Below are 19,160 nucleotides of genomic sequence, written 5' to 3'. Positions count from 1 at the left end.
AGGTACATTACTGTCAATGCCCTTCAGAATCCTCCCCTTCAACCTGAATATTATTATTTCTTTCTTGCCACCTTCTGAAACAGTTCTGGAAGTCCTTTTTCATGGCACCCTTGATGTCCTGAATCACCTCAAGATGTCTATGGCAGTTTCTTTCAAATAAAAGAATGTAGCTGTGCCCTCATTTTATTAACCAGATGTGGCACTATGTCATTTTTGGTTGTTTTCCCAAAGTTAAAATGACCAGGAAATGTAAATGTTTTGAACTGCATTAAGGTGGCAAGGCAGTCACAGTAGAGCAATTAAAGACACAAGAGAGGACTTCTGAAGTTGCTTCACAAAGTGGTAAGAATGATGGGTAAGTAGGCTTGAAGGAAGGACAGCGTTTTGAGGGAGACTGATGGCAGTATGTGTTACATCTGTAATTCCAGCATTCTGGGAGGCTGAGGCAGGAGAGTATCACAAGTTTGATTTTCAGCTGCAAAAACATGAGAGAAATAAGCCCTTTTTTTAATTGATAAAGTGAACCTCCCTCAGGGTTTTTGGTCAAGTATCCAAATGAAATAATACAGAGCAAAGTCAGATGATTCACAGTACCTAAATTTAGAAAGAAATATGGTTACAGTAGTCAAGGCAGTTTGGTGCTTATGAAAGAATATATGCAAAAACAACAGATAATGAAACAGAGAACCTAGAAATAGACCTAAGTAGAGATAGTCCATTGATTTTTTGACAAAAGAGCAAAAAGTATTCAGGGAAGTAATGCTGGGCTTTTTTGCTTTTTTTGTTTTTTTTGTTTTTTTGCAATAAATGTCTTTTAAACAAACAACAAAAACAACAGATAATGAAACAGAGAACCTAGAAATAGACCTAAGTAGAGATAGTCCATTGATTTTTTGACAAAAGAGCAAAAAGTATTCAGGGAAGTAATGCTGGGCTTTTTTGCTTTTTTTGTTTTTTTTGTTTTTTTGCAATAAATGTCTTTTAAACAAACAACTGGACATCTCAGGCCTCTTCCTCCTACCTCTCCCCTCACCAAATTTAGATACTGGTCTTAATTTTAAAAATTAAAATGGATTTCTACCTAAATATGAAATATAAGACTAAAAAATACCTTAAGATAACATAAGAGAAAGTCTAGTTGACCTCGGCTTGGCAAAGAGCTTTTAGATGCATAACTAGAAGCATCTAAAAGGATAAGAATAAGGATAAAATTTTCTGTACATAAGAGACTGTTAAATCAATAAAAAGCTAAGAATAGACTTGGAGAAATTTTTCTCAAAACACATATCTAATAAGAGAATAGTATCTAGAATATACAAAGAATTCCACAATAAGAAATAACTTAATTAAAAATTAGACAAATACCTAAAGAAAATGTTCTGTCTAAGAAGACAGACAGAGTGAGGTAAACCAGTATATGAAACCATTCTCAAGACATAAAATGAAAAGAAGACCAAAATGGTGAAAAAAAAAAAATTGCTATACGAGGTAATAGATATGTTTCTTGGCTTGGCTGTGATAATCATTTCATTATGTGTATGTATATAAAACATCATGTTGTATGTTTAAATATATATATAATAAAATGAGCTAAAAGACTATGGTGATATGGTAAAAAGATATCAGTCAGTAATACGATTAATTAATCTTACAATTTAATAACTATATAATTTTGCAGAATTTATATAAATACTGCAGAAATATTCCATCTAAAAAACTGAGACTTCCCATTTTCTCTCCTTTTTTTTCCAACTGCCTATGTTTTTGATAACTTTTACACTACTCTTTTAGTAAGTTTGTATTGAGTACTGCAGAAATATTCCATCTAAAAAACTGAGACTTCCCATTTTCTCTCCTTTTTTTTTTCCAACTGCCTATGTTTTTGATAACTTTTACACTACTCTTTTAGTAAGTTTGTATTGCTCTCATCGGGGTTTGAATTGTTTAATATATTTGGCTTAAATCATTTCTTATATTGTGTTTCTCTCTTATATAGGTAAGGATTTACAGAGTAATAAGAACATTCATTTAGCTAACCAGTGCTAATGAGAAATTTAAGTTTTTGTCTTTAAAAAATTACACTTACATCTTAAACAACAGCAGAGCTTAAAAGATAATTTGGGACTTTTTCTATTTTGCTGACTTTCAGACAATGCACATAATTGATCAGAGTATAGTTATAGAATGGAAAGTAAATGTTTACTGTATAACAAAATAAGCTCTCCAGAACGAACATTTGTAAACTATTTCCTAAACCCAAGCGATGGGGCAGGTTTTTGTTTTTTTTTTCAAACTACTTTTTGAGTAGTTTTAGGCTTTCTCAGAATGAGACCAGAGAAAAAGAGTTCTTATGTGGTACGGACCCATGAACCATCAATACCTATTCATATATATGTAAAACCTCATCAGCTTTTATAAGAATGATCTCTCTTTCCTATTGTATATGTTAATATGGTTGGCTTTGCTGGAACATGTTAGAAATTTTCTTTATAAAACAAATGGAGAAGTGTTATCTTGGGTCATAATAATAAAGAGTAAAATTTAAGCATTCAGACAGCCTGAGTCAAATTATGATTTATAAATCCTGGCTGTCTGTTTAATAACTGTGTAATTTTGTGCAGTCTATACCTCAGCTTGCCTCAGTTCTTGTTATATAAAATGAAAACACTTATAGAACCTACCTTATAACTCTACCTTATAGAGTTAAAATGAAATCGATAAATTGATGCAAAAGGGCTACAGTGACTGCTTCATAAAAATCATTCATAAGCAATGATAACCATTTAATGTTCAACATGTAAAACAAAGATTAAGGAAGCTAAAAGTATGAATAGAATCTTATGTTTTACATTAAGGTGTCTGAACTTTTCTGAGCAGGGTGGAGATCATTGTTTCAGTTCTGTAGTTCTTAGTATTTGCAAATTACCGTATCCTTTTGTACCCAGGATGGGTGAGTTTTTTAGAATCGATGTAGGTGTTATAATTGATGAACTATAATTTCCTCGTCTGAATAATTGCTGTCGCACTTTCGGGCATGGTGCATCTTTACAGTCACTACTGGAAGGCTTGCTTTCAATTAATTATGAATCCTCTTTAAATTATTTTTCTAAATTTGAGTTTTGCATCTTTCCTATTGTTCAAACAACTACAAGAGGAGAAAAGAGGGGAGGATAAGAGAGGGGCGGAGGAAAAGGGGAGATTTACAAGAAGATTGATCCATGACATGCTTTCAAACGTGAAGAGGTCATTTGAGTTGCAGCGTTTTGCCAACTCTACCCCTACAATCATATCTTCTTATTCAAGATTCAGCTTCAGTTGTGAAAACAGATCATTTTATTTTCTCTTCTGAGATCCTCATCTTACAGATAGAACAGGCTGTCACTGCGTTTATACTGAAATGGGGTTTGGAGCTGCACAGGAACATAGCTGGTAATACACTGCATGATTACATTTAATTTGTATTTCAATTCTAACTCTCTTGAGCCCTGGCTCTGCTCTCTCATTTTTCCTTTCTTGTGACAGTGGTACACAGGGTGATAACTATAGATTTTGTTCAGTAGCTCCCAAATCTCTATACAGGTTGGTATCCTGAAGCAACCTTTTCTCGAGAATATTTTTCTTTTTATTTTGCTTTGAAAATTTTGTTGGTAGGTTTCCCTTGCACATATTGTTTTGTTCCAAGAAATAAATAAAATTATATGAAATCTGGGCCACCATTACACAAGATTAACAAGTGAAATGACTTCATTCTATAATTCAGATTTTATCAAACCTTATTAACCTTCGTATCTTCTACTTCATTACAGTCAAATTCCATATGCTCAGAAAAGAATATTTATTTTCTCAAAATGGGTAAAATTCATGACTGCCTTTATTCCAATTGTAGATACGCAAGAAGCTGAACTCAACTTTTTAAAAGCTACTGTCACTAGCAAACCTTAAGTTTTAAAATATTTATCACTATTTTCATATGTCCCTTTAGCAAGGTTGTCTGCTTTCTTGCATTTTTAAGCATCACTAGAAAGTTTGGAACAGTTCCTTCACAAGTTAACTTTTTCTTCTCAGATAATGATTTTCTTTCACGTGAAACAATTACTGTTTCAAAACAAATGATTGTATAGTAACTTAGAACTGGGCAATCAAACTATGAAACTGTGGCATTAAAATGCATTGTTATAAATCATGCAAAAAGAAAGAATAATGAAAAAAACATGGGTATTGTATAATGGATGTACAAAATAACTGATAATGTCAAATTTGACTAAATCCTTTCTAAGCCATGGAGCTTTGTATTTAAGTCATATTAATAAATACTTGCGGAGCTGCTTCTCTGTCCCTGGACACTTGCTAGCTCCTCTGAGCCCCACAGCTTCTCCGCTGTCCTTTTCTTTCTGGTAGAGTCCATCTCTTGACCAATCTCCTCCTCTCTGTCCCTCCTACCAGATTTCTATTCCACAGTCTCCCCTGTATGCCAGGAGGTTTCCAGGGTGGCCCACCCCGGTCCATTCATCACTGCTTCCCTTTAATTCAAACCTGTGCATCTCATTGTCCTCATGAACTGTTCAGGGCCACACCGCTACCCTCGGTTCAGCATTCAGATTTCTCATCTTGATATATGAAGCCTCTCTGGTGTGTGTGGCTGCTGCTCATCCCTGGCTGCATTTTCTGTCTTTTTACTTGAACGTGGCATTCCTCCCATGCATTTTTCTTTGTAGGAAAAGTACTCCTTCTGTTCCACAGTGTCATGGTGTTCTGTTAGGCTTGTCACCCAGTGTCTCTCCAGGCGGGGATCCCCTGATTCGCACTAGGCAATCACCATCTTCCAAGAACTGATTTGGAACAGAGCCCTGAAAAGGACCTTAGGTGTGGGGTAAGACAGTGCAGTAAATGTGCCCCAAAGAAAGGGGTGTGGATCCTTGCTTCCAAGATCTCAGGACTCTCTTTGTTCCTGTATTTCTTGTTATCAGGCTACATAGCGTCTGCTTTGATTGTGTTATTTAGTCAGTTCAGATTAGTGCCATAAGTTAAAAACTCATTCTTGAATTTGGTAGCTTTGAAAGATACTTATTTTATTTTATTTTTTTTAGTTTTTATTTATTTTTATTTTTTTCAGCTTTAATTGAGTTTATTGGTACATTTTAGGGATACAGTACAGTTACATTCATTGTTGGGATCTTGTAGCTCTACATGACAGGTCTTGGTTCTCATTTTTTCCCCTTGTCCCTATGGTCTTTCTATAAAATGGAATATTACTCAGCCATAAAGAACAAGAAAATAGGGCTGGGGTTTTAGCTCAGTGGTTCCACCGCCTGCCTTGCAAGTTCAAGGACCCAAGTTTTATCCCCAGTACCAAAAAACAAAAAGAACGAGAAAATAGATTCATTCATAAGAAAATGGATACATATTGAAGATATACTCCTAAGTGAAATCATGAGGGCAGTGAACAATATTTATTAATGCGCCCCTTCATAGCTCTTCGATGTCATCTCCTATCATCTCCCTCCTTGAGTCTGAGATTTGTTGAATTTTCTCTCCATTCATTCATCACTTACCTTTTTCACTCAGGTCTACATAATTGTTCCTTACCTACCCCTGACTTTGGAGACAAGGTCTCCCTATACTTCAGGCTAGCCTGGAACTCACGGTATGGCCCGAGCTGGTCTGGAAGTCACAGTAATCGTGTCACCTAAGTCTCCCAAGTTCAGGGATTGCAGGTGTGCACCACTGCACATGGCTCTTCATTTCCCCATTTACCTGGAAACCCCAGTACTCTTATTGTCATTTGGGGTGCCAGGGATCGAACTCGGGACCTCATGCTTGCAAGGCAGGTAGCAAAACCACTGAGCTAAATCCCCAGGCCCAGTGCTCTTGTTTGTATTTGTCTAATTTTTCCACATCTTCAAGAACACAACTTCAGTTTTCCCAAGAAGTCTTTATGTCTCAGGCAGTTTATTCTGATCATTTATAACCTATTAATTAAACTTTCATTTGATACTTATCTCCTGTGAAAAGAACTTCAGTAAGGGTAAGATCCCCGCTTGTACTACTCATATTTTATTCATAGTGCTTAGCTCAAGGCTTCATGTTTAAAAATTTTACAAATATTTGTTGCATAGTGAATAAAGGAAGGAACACAAAATTTATTTAACTGTATAATCATGCTCAAAACTGAATATAATCCAAGTCCAAGAAGTCCGGCCTGTGGTTAATACAAACAAACGTGCTGAGCCAGATTTCTAGGAAGACTAAAAAACAAACATGGGGCTTGATGTGGTCTAAGACAGACAGAAGTGAAGCGACTGCCAGAAAAAGAAGGAAGATAAGAAAGAGAGGCAGGAGGAGCAGGGTTAGGAGAAAGAGGGAGAAGAGGGGAGAGGTGGAGAGAGGACGGAGGGGAGAGGTAAGATGTGGAAGGAGGCATGGAAGGGAATGAAGAAATAAGATATTTTGGCTCCAGCACTGCGGACTTTGCCTTCAAAATGGAGCTTGTGAGAAGCTTTTTCTCTGAAGTCACAACTCAACACTGCGTAGATGTGTTGAGAAATAAATTTTATCTTCTGTGTCAAATCCTGAGTTTTAGCAGGGTAGTGAGGCCTCCTCTGGCCTTGGCATGAATGACCATGGTGATTGATTAGCAATGTCTAGAAAAATTTAGGAAGTGTGAACAAGTGTGATCGCCATTTCCATTTATATGCTGATATAATGCGTTATCCAGTAGTTGCCTTTTGAATTAAATTCTTCAAGGAAATTCCCAGGGAGCTACAGAAAATGCTAGTTTGTCAGAAAATCTATAGAAAGCTGAATGAGAACTACATAGAAAATAGATAGAAAATTCTAGAAATAGATGTGAAATCGTTAGGAAGCCTTGCACGTAGTAACTCATTCTACATGTGTACAGGTCAAGGGCTGGAAAGGATTAGAGTTTGCCTAAGAATGCCTAACACTGATCAGTCCTGAAGTTTCATTTTTAAATTTTCTGATCTAGACTTTTAATTTTGGATGATCCAATTTAATTTTCTTTTTATATCAAAGGCTGAATTTTGAAAAACAATTTGTTAGTTATGATGAAGTACTTGGTCTACTTTAGCTTCCCCCTTTTAAGATCTGTAAAATATGACCCAGATCACATGATAACTATGTACAAGGAATGGAAAGAAATGAACAGGTGCAAGCAAATATTGTCATTGTGACATTTTAAATTCAAGAACAATTTTAAAGCCGCTCGACTTCCAATTTTCTTTGAAAGAGTAAAGTGCTAACTTTGAAACCTTCATAAAAATAGCTTTTCTAAAGGGAGTAAGACAATATATTATAAAGGGCCACCATTCCATTATGACTTCTTTCACAAAGCCTTGTATTTATTCATTTATATTTTGGTATCAGGGATCGAACTTGGGATGTTGTGCTTGAGGGCAGGTGGCGGAACCACTGAGCCAACTCCCTGGCCCCACAAAGCCTTTTTCTATCTTTGTACAGTACAAGGATGAAAATAGATTAGAATATTGTGCTTAGGATGGAATCACGGGGAAAGGTAGGAAGGAGAATTGGGAATGGTGGGGTACCAAAGGAAGGAGAAGCCGTGGAGGGAGACCAGAGTGTCACGCGTGATACTTAAGCAAGGCTGTCTTCATCTTTTGTAATCCGGTATTCGATTTTCAAGTCACATTTTCTCTTATTATAAATTTAGTGTATTATTACATTTTATTTACATGGGCAGTAGTGGTAACTACAGCAGGCCTGGTGCCAGAACTCTGAAAAACATTCTTAAATTTAAAAAAATATTATTACAAATAAAATAATCAGTAATAAGCAGAGTTAGAAAGCACAGGTATTTGTTATGTGTCAAGCACTGAGATAACAGCTGCATTCATCTTATCTTACTTAATCACCCTTGTGATTCTTTGCGAAAGATTGTCCGCATTTTATGCATAAGGAAATGAGACTCGCACCGCTCAACTTACTTGAATTCATGAAGTTAACAGCTAGGTATAGAAATGCAGAGCCTTCCTATCTTCCATGCCATTGACTTTTACCATTGCAGCAGACCAGAGGAGACCTTTCCTTCCTTTGCTTTTTCCTCAGGATCTTGGTAACGAGCTCCATCCTCTCTATTTGCATCAGACTGGAACAAATGCAGATCTTTTGAAACTCCATACCGTCCTGCCCAGGCGATCTCGAGGTACACCATCTGGCTGGGCCACTCTATTTCTCAGATCTTTGCACTTACAGTTCCTTCATCCTGAAAGATGCTTTTGCATTTTTCTCTGCAGTTGCTTTTATAGCTTTGAAATCTTGCTTGATCTCTCCAGTGAACACCAAGTACTGCTTCTCAGCTCTTCAAACTTTCAGGCCAAGAGGAGCTGCCCACTGTACTGAATCAGGGCAGGGCCTTCACACATTTCTGTTCAAGCACAAATCACAGGGTACTGAAACCTCTGGCAACTTTTCACTCGTCTCACAGAAAATGTGATGAGAACAGGAGTTCAGTGTCATTCGTCCTTCCAGTATTAGAGCCCAGGATAGAAAAATTCACAGGTGCTGCAAAAAACTATTGAAAGGGTTGAGTAACAAAGCCTTGTGAGTGATTCTATGTGTAAAGGCCTTGTATTTAGTTTTTCCATGACTTAACTGTTTCTATGTGTCCAATCTTTCTAGGAGGTGAGTGATACTATTTCTTATCTTAAAAATTGGGAGAATGAGGTTTAGAATGGTATGAGATTTAACCACGTTCACACAGATGGTTAATGCCAGAGGGAGTTTGAATTTTGCTCACTTTAAAGTAGAATCCATATTCATACACACTGCACTTTGTTAGATCTGTTTCTGAATGGAAATAATGCAAACATTAAAATGTGTGATTTTTGAACATTGTCATGTAAAGGAGGGTGGTATCTGTGACTGCTCCCCTGTTCATAAATAAAATGCTTAAAAATCAATTCCCTTGCTGTGCCCCTGTGTGCCCCATTTGGCTGTAAGTCTTTGTGCTCTGCCTTCTGTGACACTCACTGCCCCTCACCGGCTTATTCATACTTTGGCTCTGCATTTTGAGTAGATGAACTGACCTTCTTCCTTCATTTCCAAGCTGAGATTCTGTGCAGATCTGAATTCACAGCACATTCTATCTCTTCGTTCATTTTTTTGGTTGTATTTTTGGAATTTTCTGGAGGTTCGGAGTACGGTTTTCAGAGTCTGTCTGAACTCCCTTCCTAAGGGACTTGAAAGCATTTTAGCTTTGCTCTCCATGTGAAGCTGTTCTTACATGTTTTTTGGGTTGTCATGAGTCTCTTGGCCAGTCTTGGGAGGTAGTACGGGTGTGCAAGGCACAAGTAACACCCGAAACCATGACCTGTAAAGGCTGTGCTGCCAAGGAAGAGAACAAGCAAATAAGGAAAGATGAACTTGTCATTAAGTGGGAGAAGTCAAGAATTAGGAACTTAAATTTTCCAGAGAAGCCAGAGAAGACGTCTCCATGGATGAAGTATGCCCCATTAGACAGTTACTTAGGGGCAGCTAAGTTTTAGTAAAGAAATTTGACCAACCTTTTGAAAGAGGCAATCTGCTGGAGGTGAGTCAAAGGTTAAAATGCTGCTTTCTATCTGACACACGTTGTGAAATTTTTGGCCCTGGGGCTCCTTTTGCCTTTTTCTGCTTCTGAAAAATAGTTCTTTAATGTTGATGTTTTGGGCTTTATTTTTGTTAGGTTTTTTTATTGATGATTTTTTTTTTTATTTTTACAGATATTTGACCTCTCCTTAAAAGAGCAGTTCCCTTGCTCTAAAGCACATTTGTATTCAATGAATAAGAGTCAATGGAACATTTGGGAAGAAAATATTTACTTTCTTTCCCTGTATTTTACTAAGGTACCCAAATTCGAGCCACCTGGACCATTTAGCAGTGCTGATTAAAGAGCACAGGATCTGGCAGGCTTTAGGAGGCAGCTCCCTGTGCTGCTTGCACTGCCTTGGGCTGTCAACAGCTTGATGGTCTCCAGACAATCTGTCATTCTGCTCTGTCCCAATAACCTTTGGCAACAGCAAAAGCAAACAGGTGCTTAAAGATTGCAATTCATAGGTTTTGCCCTTTATTTAAAAAAAATATAGGTATGTTTTACACCAGGAGAATTCATTTAAAGGTTTCATTTAGAATCAATATCACCTTTGGGCTTGTTATAATTCTAGAACAGGGGAAAGTGGTTACCACCTTTGTTAGGAATTTTCTGTCTTCCCTGAGAATAAGAGGTGACATTTAAATACTGGGAGAGATAATTGTATAGATATTTCTTTCTCTTTCTATATGTATGTATAACTATATATAGTATTCAAGATACATTTTTCTCTCTCTATGGCTACATTTATATATACAGAGAGAGAGAGGCAGATGGAGATAAAGAAAAAGACATAATGAATAACTTTGACTTTTGGGGAGACATCATGTCAAAAAATATAATAGAAATAAATATCCAGATACAGAGTAAGGCACTAGATCAAAATGTTTAACTCTGATTCCAGTGAGATCTACACAAAGTTATTGCTCAAGAGTCTCCAAATGCTTACGAAGCTGAGAAAGACGACCACAAGTAAAGCCAGGCAAGGGTACTAGATGTTGGGGCACAGGAGAGAACTGCTAACTTCATTCCCAGTTTGAAAGGAGCAGCAACTTAACCCCAGTTCACTGTTACCTTGCAAAGTGTAGGTCCAACCTGGTCAGATTTCCTTTCTGTTTGAAAAAGCCCACTAACCAGGGTGAATACAGAAATGGACCAGCAGGTATAACTTGTCCATGAGTCCTACTCTGCAGTCTAAGCCTTTGTGTCATATCGAACTGTTCAAGGGACTCCAGCTCTGTCATTTTACTCCTTCATTTCCATTGCTTTTGTACTGTAAACATCTTCAAAATTTAACAACAGTGACTTCCTTTGATTATTCCCTAAATTGGAAATAGTAGGACACAATAGAAACAGTATGTATTACCCATGTGTGTCAGTGCTCAGTAGAGAAACAGAGGAAATACAAGATATATAAATGAATAAAGATTTACAAGCTAGGCCATCTGCAGAGTCAGGTGGAAGAGTGCTGAAGAGCTGTTTGTGTGCTGCAGATCCAAAGGATCCAGGTAAAGGTGGAAGGGCCTGGTGCCCAAGGTCGTGTCCAGCGTGAGTTCATGTCAGGTCAGGAGCCGAAGAATCTGTGCTGGAGGCTGAAGGGTCTGCATTGGAAGCCAAGAGACAGATGTCCAAGGTGAAGGCAGCAATGAGAACTCATCTGAAAAAACAGAAATGAGCTTTCCTTCTACTTTGCCATTTTTATTCCATTCCGGCTACAGGCCCTTTTGATTGATATCACTTACATCCAGGGTGGGTCTTCTGCCTTTAGTAAGTCCTTTCGGCCTCACCCAGAACTATACTCATCCAATTAGCTGGGTATTTCTTCCTCAAGTGGGCACACTAGTTAACTATCAGACCAGACACAGTATTTTTTTTTAAATTATGCACCAATCATTTGAAAATAGCTGGTTTCCTCAGTAAGTGATGCAAAGCTGTAGTTGATATCTCGAATTCTATTATGGGCAATAAACATTATCAGTTATTGTTCTTGAAAAGATATGTTCACTTCACACTTTATTGAGAAAATGTCTGTTTTAGGCCCACATTCGTTCCTTTGAGGTAAAAATGATGTGTCATAAAACAAGGCTTTGTATGGGAATTCAGATCATTGATTAAGTAATTTTCCTTGATACATCGCTACATTCAACATGCAGCCAGTGTTTTATATACTTTCCATTTAATCACACAGCATTTAAGAAAAAATAAGCTAAATCGTTGAGATTTGATACAATCAATGATTTTATTGGTTTTTCAAGGACATTACTAGATGAAATTGTTTTTCCCCTGTGATGTAAAGTGGTAAACAACACATTGACTGCCGGTAATTTTGATTTTGACCGCCGGTAATTTTGATTTTGACCAACTTTATTAATTTTAAAGTGCATTTTTACTCACAATCATCACACAAATGTTAATGCAATGAAACAAGGCAAAAAAGTCTTAGGACGTTAAGTATTTTTACCATATGAATAACCTTAAAAAATCATGAAAATCCCCAAGATGCACATAATAGTATTATCGACAACTAAATAACATATCTGGAGCCATGGTTTAATGCCAAGTTCCTTTCAGCTCCTTCAAACAAAGTTCATTAACACTGAAAAAGGTTAAGTCAAAGTTACTGTTTCTCAGTGAAATAGACAAAATCATAGAGTTGCTGAAATTAAAATAATTAAATCTAAATGGGGATTGTGCCTCACACAAATGTCCCTTCAGAAATTTAGCCACTTTGAATCTATTTCAGAAAAGATAATGAGTAGCCCTTGAGGACTAGCTGCAGGGCTGGGTATTTAGCTCAGTGGTTCCACCACCTGTCTTGCAAGTGCAAGGTCCTGAGTTTGATCCCCACACAAAAAGAAAAAAAAAAAAGAAAGAAAGAAAAAAAACAGTAAAAGCTACAAAGTGAACTATAAAGTATCTTCATTCTGGAATAATGGATGATTTTCAAGTGTAAATTTTATGTTTCAGAATACAGTTCCATTATACATATGAAAATCTAGCTTAAAATACTTTTTCTATATATTAATTGGAGAAATGAGTTTGGCAAATTAAACAGCAAGGTTTCACAATTGTGTAAGTCTGAACTATTTAGACAATAAAATTTACTGATTACTTCTATGCAAATATAAGTTTCTGTGCTTGTGTAAAGATCACAGTCTAGGTAAAGTTCTGTTTCGTCTAACTGGAGAGGAAGAACTCAGTTATAGAAGTATTTCTTTGAAGGATCATTTTCATTCAGGGATTTCCATCTCTGTATCATAGTTCATAATCAAACCTTGCACCAATTATCTACTGTAAATTGTTGGAAATTAACAGAACAGTCTAAGCCTGGAACCTGTAAGACACCTGAGAAATGTTAAGCATAAAAAGGCAGCGATTAAAAGCACTGATCTTTCTTGGGCAAGGTTGCCCTACTGATTGATTGCCCCGCTAGTCAGCTTCTTGGCATCTAACGCTTGGCTGTAGCAGAAAGCTCCAACCTCAAAGTGGCCCACATAACAAAGGCATATGTTATCTCAGAGTAAAAAACCCAGGGGTAGCACAGTTTTGCATTTGGTTAATTCAGTTTGTCAACCACGTGATGAAGGTCTCCAGGTCCTTTCCATCTGTCTCCGCCTCCACCCGCGCTGTCAGATTCCTCAGGGTTCCATACTGGCTGCTATGATTCTAGGAAGCGAAGTCATCTTCTTCCACATTCAGACAAAAAAAACAAATCCCCACCTTTTCCTGCCTGCTTCCTCAGGGTGACAAGAAATCCTGTCTGTTGCCCAAAAGCAAACTTCAGAACACATTTTTCTTAGCCAAAATTGTGTCACAAGCTCAGGCCTAATGACAGGTTAGCGGATAGAATGTGGCCATCATAGCGTGCAAGGGTTTTGTGGAGAAGGGAGCTTCACAGCATAAGGGAGGAAAAAGTAAAGTAGGTGTTAATTAAAAAGGAGGAAAGCATAAGGCAGGTGTTAATTATGTGAGACTTAACCCTCTTTATAGCCTATTTCAAATGTTTGCTAATAACCAAGCCTTTTTTCTACCTCTCTCAATAAGGAATTTATTGAATTTACTTATTTTAACTTTATTGTGGTACAATTAATGTTAAATGTGCACACACACACTATATATATTTTTTCAAATGCATGGATATATATCTGTATAGATTTCCACATATATCCCTGTACCTATCTATGCATCTATATAGAGATATAGTTTATTTTTATTTTAGAGATCACTGACTATCACCGTACTAAAACCCACTACCTCCCAAAAAGTCAGTTTTTGTGAGAATTCTTAATATATATTTAACATAGGTGTACCCTGGTAATAGAAAGTGTGCAGTATCATATTGTTAGCTATAGGTACCGTGTTGTGCAGCTTGCCTATAGAGTTTATTTATTGTACATACGAAAGCTTTATTCCCATTAAGGAATGAGTCTCCATTTCCCTCTTCTGCCAGCCTCTGGCAACCAAAATCCTATATTCTCTGTTTCTATGAGTTGGGCTATTTTGGATATCTCCCATAAGTGGAATAATGAAGCAGAATTTGTTTCTTTTAATTTACTCTGTCCATCTTAACTTGTGCTCAAGTAAATGGACCTTTTATGATGAAAATCGCTAATAGTTCCAACTCAACAGATGTAATATTTATAAGCTAACGTGTGTTACTTTAAATATCTTTTATGCTAGTGGTATTGCTAGGATTGCATCTTTTACTTTTGGAAGAGTATATAATTGTCAATGTCTGTATGACTTAAAAATGATGTAAAGTTCAAATAAATAATTTTGTAGCACCCAGAAAGGAGTCGAGATCAGTCAGTGCTTCTGAGTGGGCGTCTTTTAAAGGGCTGTTAGCTGGCAAAAGTGGGATTTTAGTAATATCTTAATGCCAATAGAAAATGTTATTTTGTATTAGAAATTATTGCCTAATCGAGCGTCACATGAAGTGAAAAAAATAACTGTAGAACATCTATGATTACTAAAATATCACTTGAACCCCTGTTCGTATGAAGAATGCCATGCACATGAAATTCATAAACTTGCCTTCTTTTTTTTTCCACCGGGGATCAAACTCAGATCCTTGAGTTTGTGAGGCAGCGGGCAGAACCGCTGAGCTGAAGGCCCGGCCCAAACATTTGTTCTTGCATTCGGTGTCCATAACAAACCTTCAGTGTTCTCAGTGACTTTGCTACTGATACACTTTTTAGATGGAAACTTGTAAACACAACACGGAAATAGCTGCCTAGGGAGGTGACATCACATTTCAGATACCGTCTTTGCCATACGTGGAGTAAGCTGGGTGATTCACCTGCTCGCACTACAGGGACCTCACCTACGAAATGAGGCTATGGCCCTGCACGTACCTTTCAAATTCGGGGACCTAAATTTTCACTCCTAAAATAAGGGGCTCTGATACCTGCTACTTAAATGCTTTGAAGTGATCCATTGCAAGTAAATAGTTCTTCTGTATTTGGTGTTTTTGTTTAGTACCAGCTCTGAGCTGGGATTTTAGCAAATGAAGATTTGGAGATGATGTTTAGGAGCACGATGATGAGGCTAATATTATGCCCTAAATATGCCGTTTTCTCCCCAGAGAGAGACATGCTTATTCTGCATCCTTGTTAAATGTTTAAGCTTAATATAAATAGTTGCTTGTGTGGTTTTTGAATTTATGAGAATTAATTATTTGATTTCAAATGGTGTCATGAGGAAGAGATATTGAACACCATTAAGTAAGTGACTAAACCACTATGTATTTCTGCGATAAAATCTTAAACCGATACCATGCATCTTAGTCACACACTTCAGTACTTCAAGACTCAGGACACTTTTTAGACAGGCTGCCTAAGAAATTACTTAATTGGAAGATTTAACTCTTAGCCACCTTATGTAGGTAAGATCTTAATTTCTATGCAGATCACTAATATATCGAAGAAGCTTAATGATAGATACATTCCAAGGGATGTTGCTTATAGAGAATACCTTTTCTTCCAGGGCTGGGAAAATCTATTTATGGTCCTCTATTAATTTTTTAGGGTTGAAGTAACAAATTACCACAACCTGATGGCTTAAGAGAGCAGAAATTTATTCTGTCAAAATTCTGGAAACCACGTATTATAAATCAAGCTGTCATCGCAGCAGTAATCTCACCAAAGGCTCTGTGGAGAGAATCCTTTCTTGTCTCTTCCAGTTTCTGGTGTCTTCTTTAGTTCTGCACAGTCCTGTCACCCCAACATCTGGCCCCACTTTTGCGTGGGTTCTCTGTGCCATACCCATATGTGTCAAATTTCCATAATTTTAAAATAATGGATTCTAAGGCCTTGTCATTTAATGTAGGGCCATGCAATCCAAGATGACTGAATCTTGAGACCCTTAGTTTAGTTATATCTTTCAATACCTATTTTTCTCAAGTAAGTTCACAATCACAGATTACAGGAGTTTGGACGTATCTATTTTAGGCAATCACTCATACCACTCTAGTTATATTCATAATTATGTCCCAAAAAACCTTCAGTCTATTACTCTAAGTAGTAGTACTACCTGTATGTGCTTAACAGAAGAGATGTTCCTGGAGAAAGAGGCCATCTTAATCATCTTTCTATTCTGAAATAAAAATCCGTTCATAACCTTCACCTGCTCAGTGAAAGTCACCTGTCGAGGGAAAGTTACTTTAAAAATTTGTTCTATGGTACAGGGGATTGAAATGGAGGCCTTCACACTGAATTATATCTCCATCCTTTTTACATTTTGTATTTTGAGGCAAGGTCTCACTAAGTTGCTGTTTGGCCCTGGGAGGGCTCAGACTTGTGATTTCTCTGCCTACCAGAATGCTGAGATTAGAGGCATTTGCCACATCGCCCGGCTCAAAAGTTACATCGTTAGTGCTTAAAACATTCTCTTGGTGTCATCTGGGTTATACACTATCTGTTCTGTAAAATAGAATAATTCAAGGTTAAGAAAGCACAGTGGAAATTCCAACATAAAACAATAAATTTAAGGGCTGGGGTTTTAGCTCAGTGGTTCCACTGCTTGCCTTACAAGCAAAAGGACCCAAGTTCAATCCCTGGTGCCAATATATAAATAAATTTATTTCTTTATGCATTCATTTCTGGTGAGAATTTCAGGAATGTGTATCATAACTCTGTATTTGCCTTTACCCAAGGACTTATGTATTACAGCTTTCCTTACTTTTTATTTATAAAATAAGGGTGAATTGATGAGGCAAACAACTTCCAGATATGTAGATTTAGATATAATCTGTGAATTTACCAATCCCCAGTAGCAGTCCGTGAAGAAGAAAAAAACAAAACAAAACAAAACATGACTCATAAAAAACATACAGAACAGAGAATCACCAATATTATGTTTATATTATGAAGATACTTTATCCTTCCCTTTGAAATAACTGTGGTGCCAGAAATTCAAGTTATATTTAACTGTATATTTTCACAACCTTCATTATTTTAAATACCTACATAGGCAGTACTACGCTGGTGCATGTACATTTTCCATACTCTAAAGCAGGACCACAGCAAGCATAATATGTAGCAATATAATATTCACAGACATTTTCCTGCTCTTAATTCAGCTGAAAACTAGAACTAATGGCCACAGCAGATATAGCCACAAATAGAAAGAGCATGTCTTCTGGCTGACCTACAAATCTTTGTGCTATGGTGTGGAGAGGAGAGTATAGTTTCATGAATAGTGTTTGCCATTGAATTTCTTCTTTAAAGAATGAAGCAGTTCGATTTTTGAAAATATTTGAATTTAGGTATGTAAGGATAAAAACCTCTTTTAACAAGTTCGATGAGTTTTATTCCTTCATCTTCCTTGTACTTTCTTTTCATTTGTGGGTGGAATTTATTAGTTACAACTTTATACTGAATGAAATACAATGTCCAAGATCTATTTTTAAAATGTTCAAATTCCTTCTCAGCAGTAAAATGTGGAGAACATTTGGTAGTGCACTCCGTTTTGCTCATATATCTGCTGAGGAAGCATTGTTAGTTTCCCTTCCAAATGCTGTCATTGTCTAAGTCAGAGTCTCCAAGCAGCCGTGGGAGCTCTTCATTGAATGGCTGAGCTTTGAAACAACAGATGAGAGTCTGACAAGGCATTTTGAGCAATGGGGAAAGCACACAGAGTGTGTGGCAATGAAAGATCCAAATACGAAGCGCTCCAGGGGCTTTGTATGGTCACTTATGTTGTTGTGCAAAATGTGAATGTAGCTGTGAATGCAAGGCCACACAAAGTGGATGGAAGAGAACTATCTCAAGAGAAGAGTCTCAAAGGCCAGGTGCCCACTTAACTGAAGAAGATGTTTGTTGGTGGCATTAAAGAAGATACTGAAGAACATCACCTACGAGATCGTTTTGAACAGTATGGAAAAATTGAAGTAGTTGAAATCATGACTGACTGATGCCATGGAAAGAAGAGAGGCTTTGGTCTGGTAACCTTCGAAGACGTTGGTTCTGTGGATAAGATTGTCGTTCAGAAACACCATACTCTGAACAGCCATAGCTGTGAAGTGAGGAAAGTCCTGTCAAAGCAGGAGATGGCCAGTGTCATCTTGCAGAGAGGTCAAAGAGGTTCTAGAAATTTTGGCAGTGATTGTGGAGATGGTTTTGGTGGCGATGACAATTTCTGTCATGGAGGAACCTTAAATGGTGAAAGTGGCTTTGGTGGTAGCCATGGTGGCAGTGGATGTAGTGGCAGTGGGGGTGGCTGCAGTGGTAATGATGATGGTTATGGAAGCAGCGGCCCTTATTACTCTGGAGGAAGTAGAGGCTATGAAAGTGGTGGAGAGGGTTATGGAAACCAGGATAGTGGCTGTGGCAGGAGTAGCAGCTCTGACAGCTGTAACAATGGAGGAGGAAGAGAGGGCTTTGGTGGTGGGAGTGGAAGCAATTTTGGAGGTAGTGGAAGCTGCAACAATTTTTGGTGATCACAACATTCAATCTTCAAATTTTGGACTCATCAAGGGAAGAAATTTTGGAGGCAGAAGCTCTGAGCCCTATGGCCAATGCTTTGCAAACCATGAAATCAAGGCAGATTTAGCAGCAGCATTAGCTATAGCAGATCCTTTTTTAAAAAACAAAGCAACTCTTTGCAGAAGGTATGGCAGTAGCTGTGACAATGATAGAAGGTTTTAATACTGCTGGGAAACAAAGCTTAGCAGGAGAAGAGAGTGAGAGAGCTGACCGGAAAGTTACAGGTTACAAAAGATTGGTGAACTCAGCCAAGCACAGTGGTGACAGGGCCTCACTGCTACAACGACGTGTTTTAGACAGTGCTCATGTGTATAGGCAAAAAAGCTCAAGATCTGTTTGTATGTCTAGTTGTATAAGAGGTTATTTTAGTTTCTGTTCTGTGGTAAGTGTGAAACATTCCAACGAAGGGTTTTAGCGTAGACTTTTGTTTTCTGTTTGTTTGTTTGTTTTTGTACCCATGCTGTTGACTGCTAAATATCATAGTGTGGTCATGACTAGCATTCCAACCAAGGGTTTTAGCGTAGACTTTTGTTTTCTGTTTGTTTGTTTGTTTGTTTTTGTACCCATGCTGT

The 19,160-nt window shown here is 37.4% G+C and overlaps 1 pseudogene; it reads left to right on the top strand.

Moving 5' to 3' along the window:
* The first annotated feature begins 9,341 nt into the window (after positions 1-9,341).
* On the top strand, positions 9,342-18,750 carry LOC104861008 (annotated as a pseudogene).
* The last annotated feature ends 410 nt before the right edge of the window (positions 18,751-19,160 follow it).

This window comes from Fukomys damarensis, unplaced genomic scaffold, assembly GCF_012274545.1.
Source record: "Fukomys damarensis isolate Sample0158 unplaced genomic scaffold, DMR_v1.0_HiC HiC_scaffold_9, whole genome shotgun sequence".
Lineage (NCBI taxonomy): Eukaryota > Metazoa > Chordata > Mammalia > Rodentia > Bathyergidae > Fukomys > Fukomys damarensis.
The sequence above is the reverse complement of the archived record's forward strand: the minus strand, read 5'-3'. Positions and strand labels throughout refer to the sequence as shown.